A 14,586-nucleotide genomic window follows, 5' to 3' on the forward strand; every position below is an offset into this window, starting at 1 on the left:
CCTGAATGGATTTCTGCAAGAAGAGTTGTATATGATGCAACCGGAAGGTTTTGTCGATCCAAAGGGAGCTAACAAAGTGTGCAAGCTCCAGTGATCCATTTATGGACTAGTGCAAGCCTCTCGGAGTTGGAATAAATGCTTTGATAATGTGATCAAAGAATTTGGTTTTGTACAGACTTTTGGAGAAGCCTGTATTTACAAGAAAGTGAGTGGGAGCTCTGTAGCATTTCTGATATTATATGTAGATGACATATTACTAATCGGAAATGATATAGAATTTCTGGATAGCATAAAGGGATACTTGAATAAGAGTTTTTCAATGAAAGACCTCGGTGAAGCTGCTTACATATTGGGCATTAAGATCTATAGAGACAGATCAAGAGGCTTAATTGGACTTTCACAAAGCACATACCTTGACAAAGTTTTGAAAAAGTTCAAAATGGATCAAGCAAAGAAAGGATTCTTGCCTGTGTTACAAGGTGTGAAATTGAGTAAGACTCAATGCCCGACCAATGCAGAAGATAGAGAGAAAATGAAAGATGTTCCCTATGCTTCAGCCATAGGCTCTATCATGTATGCAATGCTATGTACCAGACCTGATGTGTGTCTTGCTATAAGTCTAGCAGGCAGGTACCAAAGTAATCCAGGAGTGGATCACTGGACAGCGGTCAAGAACATCCTGAAATACCTGAAAAGGACTAAGGATATGTTTCTCATATATGGAGGTGACAAAGAGCTCATCGTAAATGGTTACTTTGATGCAAGCTTTGACACTGATCCGGACGATTCTAAATCGCAAACCGGATACGTGTTTACATTAAACGGTGGAGCTGTCAGTTGGTACAGTTCTAAACAAAGCGTTGTGGCGGGATCTACATGTGAAGAGGAGTACATAGCTGCTTCAAAAGCAGCAAACGAAGGAGTCTGGATGAAGGAGTTCATATTCGATCTAGGAGTCATACCAAGTGCATCGGGTCCAATGAAAATCTTTTGTGACAATACTGGTGCAATTTCCTTGGCAAAGGAATCCAGATTTCACAAGAGGACGAAGCACATCAAGAGACGCTTCAATTCCATCCGGGATCTAGTCCAGGTGGGAGACATAGAGATTTGCAAGATACATACGGATCTGAATGTAGGAGACCCGTTGACTAAGCCTCTTCCACGAGCAAAACATGATCAGCACCAAAGCTCCATGGGTGTTAGAATCATTACTGTGTAATCTAGATTATTAACTCTAGTGCAAGTGGGAGACTGAAGGAAATATGTCCTAGAGGCAATAATAATGTTATTATTTTATTTCCTTATATCATGATAAATGTTTATTATTCATGCTAGAATTGTATTATCCGGAAACATAATACTTGTGTGAATACATAGACAAACCAAACATCACTAGTATGCCTCTACTTGACTAGCTCATTAATCAAAGATGGTTATGTTTCCTAACCATAGACATGTGTTGTCATTTGATTAACGGGATCACATTATTAGGAGAATGATGTGATTGACATGACCCATTCCATTAGCTTAGCACCCGATCGTTTAGTATGTTGCTATTGCTTTCTTCATGACTTATACATGTTCCTATGACTATGAGATTATGCAACTCCCGTTTGCCGGAGGAACACTTTGTGTGCTACCAAACGTCACAACGTAACTGGGTGATTATAAAGGAGCTCTACAGGTGTCTCCAAAGGTACATGTTGGGTTGGCGTATTTCGAGATTAGGATTTGTCACTCCAATTGTCGGAGAGGTATCTCTGGGCCCTCTCGGTAATGCACATCACATAAGCCTTGCAAGCATTTGAACTAATGAGTTAGTTGCGAGATGATGTATTACGTAACGAGTAAAGAGACTTGCCGTTAACGAGATTGAACTAGGTATTGAGATACCGACGATCGAATCTCGGGCAAGTAAAATACCAATGACAAAGGGAACAACGTATGTTGTTATGCGGTCTGACCGATAAAGATCTTCGTAGAATATGTAGGAGCCAATATGAGCATCCAGGTTCCGCTATTGGTTATTGACCGGAGACGTGTCTCGGTCATGTCTACATTGTTCTCGAACCCGTAGGGTCCGCACGCTTAAGGTTTCGATGACAGTTATATTATGAGTTTATGAGTTTTGAGGTACCGAAGTTAGTTTGGAGTCCCGGATGTGATCACGGACATAACGAGGAGTCTCGAAATGGTCGAGACATAAAGATTGATATATTAGACGGCTATATTCGGACACCGGAAGTGTTCCGGGTGATTTCGGAGAAAACCGGAGAGCCGGAGGGTTACCGGAACCCTACCGGGAGGAGTAATGGGCCATATGGGCCTTAGTGGTGAGAGAGAGGGGCAGCCAGGGTGGGCCGCGCGCCTCCTCCCCCCTGGTCCGAATTGGACTAGGAGAGGGGGGCGGCGCCCCCCTTTCCTTCTCCCTCCCCACTTCGACTCCTACTAGGAGGAGGACTCCTCCTGGCGCGCCAATAGGGGCCGGCCGGCCTCCTCCCCTTGCTCCTTTATATACGGGGGCAGGGGGCACCCCTAAACACACAAGTTGATCCACGTGATCATATTCTTAGCCGTGTGCGGTGCCCCCTTCCACCATAATCCTCGATAGTATTGTAGCGGTGCTTAGGCGAAGCCCTGCGACGGTAGTACATCAAAATCGTCACCATGCCGTCGTGCTAACGGAACTCTACCCCGACACTTTACTGGATCGGAGTCTGGGATCATCATCGAGCTGAACCTGTGCTAAAACTCGGAGGTGTCGTAGTTTCGGTGCTTGATCGGTCGGGCCGTGAAGACGTACGACTACATCAACCGCGTTGTGCTAACGCTTCCGCTGTCAGTCTACAAGGGTACGTAGATCACACTCTCCCCTCTCGTTGCTATGCATCACCATGATCTTGCATGTGCGTAGAAAATTTTTGAAATTACTACGTTCCCCAACAAAAAGTGCATGCGATGGAAGAAATTAATGTTTTGAGTGGAAAGATGGATGAACTTATGAAATTATTTTCTACTAAGATTCTTTCTTCTGATCCTAATGATATGCATTTTTCTACCTTGATTGAGAATAATAATGAATCTATGGATGTGAATTTTGTTGGTAGGAATAATTTTGGTAACAACGCGTATAAAGGGAATTTTAATCCTAGGCCTTATCCTAGTAATCCTTCTAATAATTATGGAAATTCCTACAACAACTCTTATGGAAATTTTAATAAGACACCCTCTTAATTTGAGAGTAGTGTTAAAGAGTTTATGAATTCACAATTTTTTTTTAATACTTTGCTTGAAGAGAAATTGCTTAAAGTTGATGATTTGGCTAGGAACGTTGATAGAATTTCTCTTGAGGTTGATTCTTTAAAGCTTAGATCTATTCCTCCTAAGCATGATATCAATGAGTCTCTCAAAGCCATGAGAATTTCCATTGATGAGTGCAAGGAAAGAACCGCTAGGACACGTGCTATGAAAGATGCCTTTATTAAAGCGTGTTCTTCCAATTCCTATGAAAATAAAGATGAAGATCTAAAAGTTATTGATGTGTCCCCTATTAAATCTTTGTTTTGCAATATAAATCGTGATGAAACTAAATATGATCCACCCTTACCTAGAAGGCGTTCTAAGAATTCGGAGTATTTAGATCTTGATGATGAAATTGATAAAAGTGGGATTAAAAGAAATAAAACCTTAGATGTCGCTAAACCCACTATATTGGATTTCAAGGAATTTAATTATGAAAATTGCTCTTTAATTGATTGTATTTCCTTGTTGCAATCCTTGCTAAATTCTCCTCATGCTTATAGTCAAAATAAAGCCTTTATCGAACATATCGTTGATGCCTTGATGCAAACTTATGAAGAAAAACTTGAGTTGAAATTTCTATCCCTAGAAAACTTTATGATGAGTGGGAACCTACTATTAAAATTAAAATTAAATATTATGAGTTTTATGCTTTGTGTGATTTGGGTGCTAGTGTCTCTACTATTCCCAAAACTTTGTGTGATTTGCTAGATTTCCGTGATTTTGATGATTGCTCTCTAAATTTGCATCTTGCGGATTCCACTATTAAGAAACCTATGGGAAGAATTAATGATGTTATTATTGTTGCAAATAGGAATTATGTGCCCGTAGATTTTATCGTTCTTGATATAGATTGTAATCCTTCTTGCCCTATTATTCTCGGTAGACCTTTTCTTAGAACGGTTGGTGCAATTATTGATATGAAGGAAGGGAATATTAGATTTCAATTTCCATTAAAAAAGGGCATGGAACACTTCCCTAGAAAGAAAATAAAATTGCCGTATGAATCTATCATGAGAGCCACTTATGGATTACCTACCAAAGATGGCAATACCTAGATCTATTCTTGCTTGCTATGCCTAGCTAGGGGCGTTAAACGATAGCGCTTGTTGGGAGGCAACCCAATTTTATTTTTATTCCTTACTTTTTGCTCCTGTTTAGTAATAAATAATTTATCTAGCCTCTGTTTTGGTTGTGTTTTTTGTGTTTAATTAGTGTTTGTGCCAAGTAGAACCGTTGGGAAGACTTGGGGAGAGTCTTGTTGAACTTGCTGTAAAAAACAGAAACTTTAGCGCTCACGAGAACTGCTGTAATTTTTATTTGGAAAGTGATATTTAGTTAATTCTTTTTGCAGATGATTAATAGATAAATTCCTCACGTTCATAAATTTATTTTAGAATTTTTGGGGTTCCATATATTGCGCTAGCTACAGATTACTACAGACTGTTCTGTTTTTGACAGATTCTGTTTTTCGTGTGTTGTTTGCTTATTTTGATGAATCTATGGCTAGTAAAATAGTTTATAATCCATAGAGAAGTTGGAATACAATAGGTTTAACACCAATATAAATAAATAATTACTTCATTACATTACCTTGAAGTGGTCTCTTTTTTTCTTTCGCTAACGGAGCTCACGAGATTTTCTACTTTAAGTTTTGTGTTGTGAAGTTTTCAAGTTTTGGGTAAAGATTTGATGGATTATGGAACAAGGAGTGGCAAGAGCCTAATCTTGGGGATGCCCATGGCGCCCCCAAGATAATCTAAGGACACCTAAAATCCAAAGCTTTGGGATGCCCTGGAAGGCATCCCCTCTTTCGTCTACTTCTATCGGTAACTTTACTTGGAGCTATATTTTTATTCACCACATGATATGTGTTTTGCTTGGAGCGTCTTTTATGATTTGAGTTTTTGCTTGTTAGTCTACCACAATCATCCTTGCTGTACACACCTTTTGATAGAGCCATACATAATTTGGAATTTTATAGAATACTCTATGTGCTTCACTTATATCTTTTGAGCTTTATAGTTTTGCTCTAGTGCTTCACTTATATCTTTTAGAGCACGGTGATGGATTTGTTTTATAGAAACTATTGATCTCTCAAGCTTCACTTATATTATTTTGAGAGTCCTAATAGCATGGTAATTTTCTTAAACTCCTAATATGCTTGGTATGCAAGATTAATAATAAAACTTTCTTATGAGTGTGTTGAATACTAAGAAAAGTTTGAAGCTTGATGATTGTTTTGAGATATGGAGGTAATAATATCAAATTCATGCTAGTTGAGTAGTTGTGAAATTGAGAAATACTTGTGTTGAAGTTTGCATGTCCCGTAGCATGCACGTATGGTAAACGTTATGCAACAAATTTGAAACATGAGGTGTTATTTGATTGTCTTCCTTATGAGTGGCGGTCGGGGACGAGCGATGGTCTTTTCCTACCAATCTATCCCCCTAGGAGCATGCGTGTAGTGCCGAGGTTTTTGATGACTTGTAGATTTTTGCAATAAGTATGTGAGTTCTTTATGACTAATGTTGAGTCCATGGATTATACGCACTCTCACCCTTCCATCCTTACTAGCCTCTTCGGTACTGTGCATTGCCCTCTCTCACATTGAGAGTTGGCGCAAACTTCGCCGGTGCATCCAAACCCCGTGATATGATACGCTCTTTCACACATAAACATCCTTATATCTTCCTCAAAACAGCCACCATACCTACCTATTATGGCATTTCCATAGCCATTCCGAGATATATTGCCATGCAACTTTCCATCATTCCGTTCATCATGACACATTCATCATTGTCATATTGCTTAGCATGATCATGTAGTTGACATAGTATTTGTGGCAAAGCCATCATTCATAATTCTTTCATACATGTCACTCTTGGTTCATTGCTTATCCCGGTACACCGCCGGAGGCATTCATATAGAGTCATCTTTGTTCTAGTATTGAGTTGTAATCATTGAGTTGTAAATAAATAGAAGTATGATGATCATCATTATTAGAGCATTGTCCCAAGTGAGGAATAAATAAAAAAGAGAAAGGCCATAAAAAAGAGAGAAGGCCCAAAAAAGGCCATAAAAAAGAGAAGGCCCAAAAAAAATGAGAGAAAAATAGAGAAGGGACAATGTTACTATCCTTTTACCACACTCATGCTTCAAAGTAGCACCATGATCTTCATAGTAGAGAGTCTCTCATGTTATCACATTCATATACTAGTGGGAATTTTTCATTATAGAACTTGGCTTGTATATTCCAACAATGGGCCTCCTCAAGTCCCCTAGGTCTTCGTGAGCAAGCAAGTTGGATGCACACCCACTATTTGTTTTGTTGAGCTTTCATACATTTATAGCTCTAGTGCATCCGTTGCATGGCAATCCCTACTCCTTGCATTAACATCAATCGGTGGGCATCTCCATAGCCCATTGATTAGCCTCGTTGATGTGAGACTTTCTCCTTTTTGTCTTCTCCACATACCCCCCTTCATTATATTCTATTCCACCCATAGTTCTATGTCCATGGCTCGCGCTCATATATTGCATGAAAGTTTATAGGTTTGAGATTACTAAAGTATGAAACAATTGCTTGGCTTGTCATCGGGGTTGTGCATGATGAGAGCATTCTTGTGTGATGAAAATGAAACATGACTAAACTATATGATTTTGTAGGGATGAACTTTCTTTGGCCATGTTATTTTGAGAAGGCATAATTGCTTAGTTAGTATGCTTGAAGTATTATCATTTTTATGTCAATATGAACTTTTGTCTTGAATATTTCGGATCTGAATATTCATATCACAATTAAGAATAATTACATTAAAATTATGCCAAGTAGCACTCCACATCAAAAATTCTCTTTTTATCATTTACCTACTCGAGGACGAGCAGGAATTAAGCTCGGGGATGCTTGATACGTCTCCAACGTATCTATAATTTCTGATTTCTCCATGCTATATTATCTACTGTTTTGGACTATATTGGGCTTTATTATCCACTTTTATATTATTTTTGGGACTAACCTATTAACCGGAGGCCCAGCCCAGAATTGCTGTTTTTTTTTGCCTATTTCAGTGTTTCGGAGAAACAGAATATCAAACGGAGTCCAAATGGAATGAAACCTTCGGAAACATGATTTTCTCATCAGATAAGATCCAGGAGACTTGGAATCTCCATCAAGAAAGCCACGAGGCGGTCACGATGGTGGAGGGCGCCCCCCTAGGGCGCGCCCCCTGCCTCGTGGGCCCCTCGAAGCTCCACCGACGTACTCCTTCCTCCTATATATACCTACGTACCCCCAAACGATCGAGGACGGAGCCAAAAACCTAATTCCACCGCCGCAACTTTCTGTATCCACGAGATCCCATCTTGGGGCCTGTTCCGGAGCTCCTCTGGAAGGGGAATCGATCACGGAAGGCTTCTACATCATCATCCAAGCCCCTCCGATGAAGTGTGAGTAGTTTACTTCAGACCTACGGGTCAATAGTTAGTAGCTAGATGGCTTCTTCTCTCTTTTTGGATCTCAATACAATGTTCTCCCCCTCTCTCGTGGAGATCTATTCGATGTAATCTTATTTTTGCAGTGTGTTTGTTGAGACCGATGAATTGTGGGTTTATGATCAATTCTATCTATGAATAATATTTGAATCTTCTCTGAATTCTTTTATGTGTGATTGGTTATCTTTGCAAGTCTCTTCGAATTATCAGTTTGGTTTTGGCCTACTAGATTGGTTTTTCTTGCCATGGGAGAAGTGCTTAGCTTTGGGTTCAATCTTGCGGTGTCATTTCCCAGTGACAGAAGGGGCAGCAAGGCACGTATTGTATTGTTGCCATCGAGGATAACAAGATGGGGTTTTTATCATATTGCATGAAACTATCCCTCTAAATCATGTCATCTTGCTTAAGGCGTTACTCTGTTTTTAACTTAATACTCTAGATGCATGCTGGATAGCGGTCGACGAGTGGAGTAATAGTAGTAGATGCAGGCAGGAGTCGGTCTACTTGTCTCAGACGTGATGCCTATATACATGATCATACCTAGATATTCTCATAACTATGCTCAATTCTGTCAATTGCTCAACAGTAATTTATTCACCCACCATAGAATACTTATGCTCTTGAGAGAAGCCACTAGTGAAACATATGGCCCCGGGTCTCTTTCTCATCATATCAATCCCCATCACTTTATTATTGCTTTCCTTTTACTTTTCACTTTGCATCTCTATACCAAAAATACCAAAAATATTATTTATCATCTCTATCAGATCTCACTTTCGTAAGTGACCATGAAGGGATTGAGAACCCCTAAGCGCGTTGGTTGCGTTGAGCTATTGTTTTTGTGTAGGTACGAGGGACTCGCGCGTAGCCTCCTACTAGATTGATACATTGGTTCTCAAAAACTGAGTGAAATACTTACGCCACTTTGCTGCATCATCATCTCTTCTTCGGGGAAATCCAACGCAGTGCTCAAGAGGTAGCACCGGGCATGACCCAGGAAAGTGTGTCCGGACAAAGGGGATCGAGTGTGTTGGGAAATGTGGTGCACCCCTGCAGGGAAGTTAATCTATTCGAATAGCCGTGATCTTCGGTAACAGGATGACTTGGAGTTGTACCTTGACCTTATGACAACTAGAACCGGATACTTAATAAAACGCACCCTTACAAATGTCAGATACAACCGGTGGTCGCTCTCTCACAGGGCGACGAGGGGAGGATCATGGGTTAGGATTATGCTATGCGATGTTACTTGGTGAACTTACCATCTATTCTCTTCTTCTGCTGCAAGATGGAGGTTACCAGAAGCGTAGTCTTCGATAGGACTAGCTATCCCCCTCTTATTCCGGCATTCTGCAGTTCAGTCCACATATGTTACCTCTTTTCCATTTGATACCAATGCATACATATGTAGTGTAGCTCCTTACTTGCGAGTACATTGGATGAGTACTCACGGTTGCTTTTCTCCCCCCTTTTTCCCTTTCTATACCCGATTGTTGCGACCAGACGATGGAGCCCAGGAGTCAGACGCGACTGTCGATGACGACTACTACTACTACTACTACTACTCGGGAGGTGCCTACTACTACGTGCAGCCCGCTGACAACGACTAGGAGTAGTTTAGGAGGATCCCAGGCAGGAGGCATGCGCCTCTTTCGATCTATATCCCAGTTTGTGCTAGCCTTCTTAAGGCAAACTTGTTTAACTTATGTTTGTACTCAGATATTGTTGCTTCCGCTGACTCGTCTATGATCGAGCTCTTGTATTCGAGCCTCGAAGCCCCTGGCTTGTAATATGATGCTTGTAAGACTTATTTTATTTGTAGAGTTGTGTTGTGATATCTTCCCGTGAGTCCCTGATCTTGATCGTACATTTTTGCGTGTATGATTAGTGTACGGTCAAATCGGGGCGTCAAACAAAGAGACCCCATAAAACTACAATGTAGGACCACCTATAAACACGATTCATCCTAGTATACGTTATCCACGTTAAGAATTACAATTGAAGTTCCCCGTAACTGAATGAAATTTCTAAAGAGTGCTAGTGAATTATGGCTGAATAAATTGATGGCACCGCTAGAGCACGGGAGTTGAGGCCTGAGCACAACATTCCTTGCCACTACTACTACTACTACTGTTGGCTGCAAAGTGGCTACCAGACGGTAAGCTTCTGCTGAGGAATTCTTGACTAGCTTCTGCAAACATATAGTTGTTGCCTCCTTCATATGTTGATGATGACATGATTAACATAGAACCAAAAAATAACCACTGCTATGTTGAAGATAAATTAGGCTTTCCTCATAGTGGACATGGCGATTCAGAATGAAGTGTAGATTTTTTTTTGTAAGATAGACAAATATAATTCTAGGAAAAATACCTAATGGAAATTTGTTAAAAATGAAAGGAGGCAATCAATAAATAATAAAAAATAATAGAGGGGACTTAATTAGTAAGTAGAATACCCACTGGACAGTAGGATATTGTTATTATAGTAAGATAGTGGTATCGCAATGATCCTACAGTTGTTAAAGAAAATAGTTTCACAGAACACCAAATGATATTCTACTACCAGGATATCACTAAAAGATAAAAAACATGGAATGTGTTTGTACCAATACAATTTGCAGAAACTATTCTATTTTTGCATAGGAAGAAATCTACTTTATATGACATATGGAAAGGGTAAATACCAAATCCACACGGAAATAAACAATAGATGGTCCATAAATATTTCTTTCAGAGATTACCTTCCAGAACATCACCCATAAATACCAAAGATCAATGCAATGGAGCTCCAACATGACCTGAAGCAGAGAAATAGAATATCATATTCCATGCAGGCAAGGAGAACGATGTTTGATGGGATTGCTCAATCTCTAGGTTTTCTTTCAAGAGAGAGCAAGCTGGTTTTGGAAAAAAGGAGATACAAAGAAGAGGCACCATCATAAGAGGGATATGGGAAGAACCGCGTGAGGGGAATGACGAAGAACGGGAGAGGATAATAGAGAGGATGTAGGTCAAGGAATACATGTGCACACGAGGAAGATGAGAAGAGAAACAGAGCTTGAGGGGTTGAGGAAACTCACCTGCGTTGCCGACATCGTCGCCAAGATTTGCAGTAGCTGGGCATGTGCCGGTGGGTCGAACCGGGAAGGGGACACCTGAATAAAAAGATCACTCGGGAGGAGGAGCGCCGCCGAGACTTGGGAAAAGAACTGTCGTTATTCCGCACTGCTATGGATATGTCGTCACCGCTGCTGCCACATGTCACCCGTCTGGGGAGAGGGAAAGGAGGGGAAGGGGAAAGGTAGAAATGTGACAGGAGGTCGCCGATGGCGGCAACATTGAAGGGAACATCTGCGGGTGGTGGAGGAGGAAACCAGAGACATTGGAAGGGAGGAAGAACGCCGAAAAAGCATTGCAGAGACCGAGCTCCACATAGCTCTTTATTTTTTTTCAATGAAAATACTATTTTCACACATTGAAAAAATCTGAAAAAAGTCTATACATACATGTGTATTTGTATTATACACGTATGAAATTTCATGAACATATATGTTTTCATGTAGTGTATATGAAAAAGATAAATACACAGATTAATATAGGCTATATCTTTGTTGTTTTTATGTCAGATATTTATCTTTTTTGTGTAGCACGCAAATAACTGAATTACATGGTGAAACTTTTTAACTAGTTGACAAACATGCATATGTATTTGTATAAAAAAATTTGATATTTTTTGAAACTTTTAAGTATATTTTGAATTTTTTTTGGCAAAACGGGCTCAATGGAGCCCGGCCTCTGCAACGCCGCACTCGGAAGAACGCCCCGCTCCTCTCTCTCTCTCTCTCAAGGGAAGGATCCAGAAAAGGGGTGGGTAGTGGTTCTCATATACCTAGATATTTGGGTAGCCTCAGTCCTTCGCGGTAAATCAAACAGGGCAGTATTTTTTTTCGACAAACCCAGAATTGAGCTAGCTTCGTAGGGGAGGAAATGGTAGAAAACCAGAGCAAGCTGGGGCAAAAATCATACAAGTGTCAACCACAAAAGAGGCAAGGGCTAGCACTCTAACCGCACGAGAGGCCTCCTAGCTTAGCAGACTTAATTCTTGTATATACATGTGACATCCATAACACATTGTAGATAGTTCAAGTGATGTATCATTCGAATTATTTTTTGTAGGTTATAGTTTCATTGCATTACTTTGCAATACAAATAGTGAGGTTGGCACTGTCACTTTCTAATTTACTAAAGGGTGATGTTACGTGTGCACGCGGGGCGAGAGGAGAGGCCACCCGCACACCCCGAAATGACTTACCCAACCAATTATGTAAGAGGATGAGCCCACATGTCATTGTCCCCTTGGAATTTACCGCGAGGTCAAAATCAACCGCGACAACCCTGTGGCGATCCAACGACAAACAACATAGAAACGACCCGTTTGACCAGCATCCGACGGGCCAAATTGAAGGAAATCGAGCGAGTCTCTTGGAGCCGAGTCTCCCAAACACCTTTACAAGTGATGTATCATTCCAATTATTTTTTGTAGGTTATGGTTTTGTTGCCTTAATTTGCAATACAAACAGTAAGCTAAGCACTGTCACTTTAATTTACTAAAGGTTGATGTTGCATCTTAGTAATAAACTTGTCCTTTCTTTTTTCTAGAGGTTCCTACTGTTGCGTTGTCAGAGAATGGTTCGAAGAAAACGATGTTTCATCTGCCAAAATCATAGTCGATTGAGATCATAGTTACAATCAATTACAAATACAATACACAACTACGTACATCCACATGAACAGTCCATACAAGCCTCCTCGTGACCCACTCAGAGATTTTAGTGAAGTATCTTATATACTGCAAAGCCAAGGTCGGATTTTTCAGACAGAGCCAAACCGGAGATCTTTTCCCCTTGTAGCTTTCATCAAACCACAAGGGTCCAAAACACGCAAGTACTTCAATCAGAAGGGAAAAAAACTCTCTCTTTTCTTAATGTTTGAAAAAAAATCAAAGAGAGAGAGAGAGAGAGAGAGGTAGAAGGAGATCACGCAGACGCTAAACCCACATCTACATGCGTTACCGGATAGAAAAAAGGGTCTCTACGCCGGTATGCGCCTCCGTCGTTACCTATCATCGTTATTTCCACATTCAGTACGTACTTCCTCCGTCCGGAAATACTTGTCCTTAGAAATGAATAAAATGAATATATCTATAACTAAAATAAGTCTAGATACAATCATTTTTAAGACAAGTATTTTTGGATGAAGAGAGTACTACGTCATGGCATGGCATGGAGGCCATGATCGATCGATCGGTCTACGGGTCACGGTAGCTCCAGAGGCTCTCCCCAGCCTCTGAAGGGTCCGGCGATTCGTCGCAGGAGTCGGGGCTGAGCCTCGGGGGGCTCATCATCATCCCGGCGGCCATGTTGCGCAGGAATTGCGGCGTCTCGAAGAGCGCCTCCTCGTCCAGGAAGTACTGATTGAGCCCAATGCCGGCTTGATCCTGCTGGGCCGTGCCGCTCGCCGAGGCAGCAGCGGCACTGCTTCCAGTTCCACCCAACTGCTGCTGCACTGCGGATCCAGCAGCCGCGGGGGTAATGCCGCCGCTGGTTCGATCGTGCCGAATGGAGGCGGCTGCGGCAGCCGCCGCCGCGCGGATGCCGTCCGCGGAGGTGGACGCCGGCGCCGGGCGCGTGGCGGCCAAGCCGGGGAAGTTGAGCGCCGCGTCGGCCCCGCGGAGCGCGTGGGCGGCCACGTCGTACGCCACGGCGGCCATATCGGCCGTCGGGAACGTGCCGAGCCAGATGCGGCGCGCCTTCCGCGGCTCCCGGATCTCCGAGACCCACTTCCCGTAGCGGCTCCGGATGCCGCGGTAGAAGGGGTGCTTGCCCGACGACATTGATTGATCAGCTAGGGCAATGGCCGCACTACACTGCACTTCACTTATTAGAGCCTATGTAGTATCATTCGATGAGTGCGTAGCTGAGAGTGGTGACTGTGGGAGTGCGCGCGTGCAAGCAGATCGCCATCGGGTTAATTAATGCACACCGAGGAACTCCGCTGTAGCAGCAAGGTTAATATCATAGGCGAGTTGTCATGTGATCTAAGCTAACTTAATAGCGGCGTTTACTCCTACGCGCCCGAGCGTTACAGCGCTTCATCTCAATCTTTTCACTCCCCCTGATTTCAACGGAGTGGGGCCCGGTGCGCCAAAACTTCTGTCCACAATTACTAAAACAGGAAAGTTTTAACCTGTCTGAAATCGGCCGCTCCAGCGCTCGAGCGCGATACTTATATTGTCATTATTAATAATTAAAAAAATGTTTTTAGTATCTCAAGTTTACAAGTAGACATCCCGTCCCTCATAATTTTTCGGTCGACATTTCATCCCTCATATTTCAAAACCAGACATATTTTGTCCAAAAGCAGAAATAAAACGGTATTGAGCTGACGTGTTCCTAGTTTTCTCTGTCCCTATTTGCCACACCGGACAGAGAATTTCTCCCCCGCCCGTTAAGTCTCTCCTCAATTTGATGCCTCCCGTCGGTGCCGCCACAGGTCGGCTTCGTCTTTTGTGGCCTTAGAGCATGGAGGCGTGGTGGATTTCAGCTCTTGCCGGCGGAAGGGCTCATGCTTCGTTTTTGGAGGTTTTCCTGTGTACGTTTAGGGTTGTGTTCTGCTAAGAAAGGCGAGACGGCGGCGGCTTCTTGAAGTTGGAATAAGGTTCTTCCCGCCTAGTCCCCGTTCTGGTGGCGCGTCTAGCATCATCGGAGGGAGTGTGGAGATGTGTCTC

General features: G+C 42.1%; 1 pseudogene; it reads right to left on the reverse strand.

Annotated features, from left to right (window-relative positions):
* Positions 1–13,107: 13,107 nt before the first annotated feature.
* On the reverse strand, positions 13,108–13,692 carry LOC125507366 (ethylene-responsive transcription factor ERF025 pseudogene; annotated as a pseudogene).
* Positions 13,693–14,586: the final 894 nt, after the last annotated feature.

Source organism: Triticum urartu, chromosome 5A (assembly GCF_056163025.1).
Source record: "Triticum urartu cultivar PI428250 chromosome 5A, HENAU_Tu73, whole genome shotgun sequence".
Classification (NCBI taxonomy): Eukaryota; Viridiplantae; Streptophyta; class Magnoliopsida; order Poales; family Poaceae; genus Triticum; species Triticum urartu.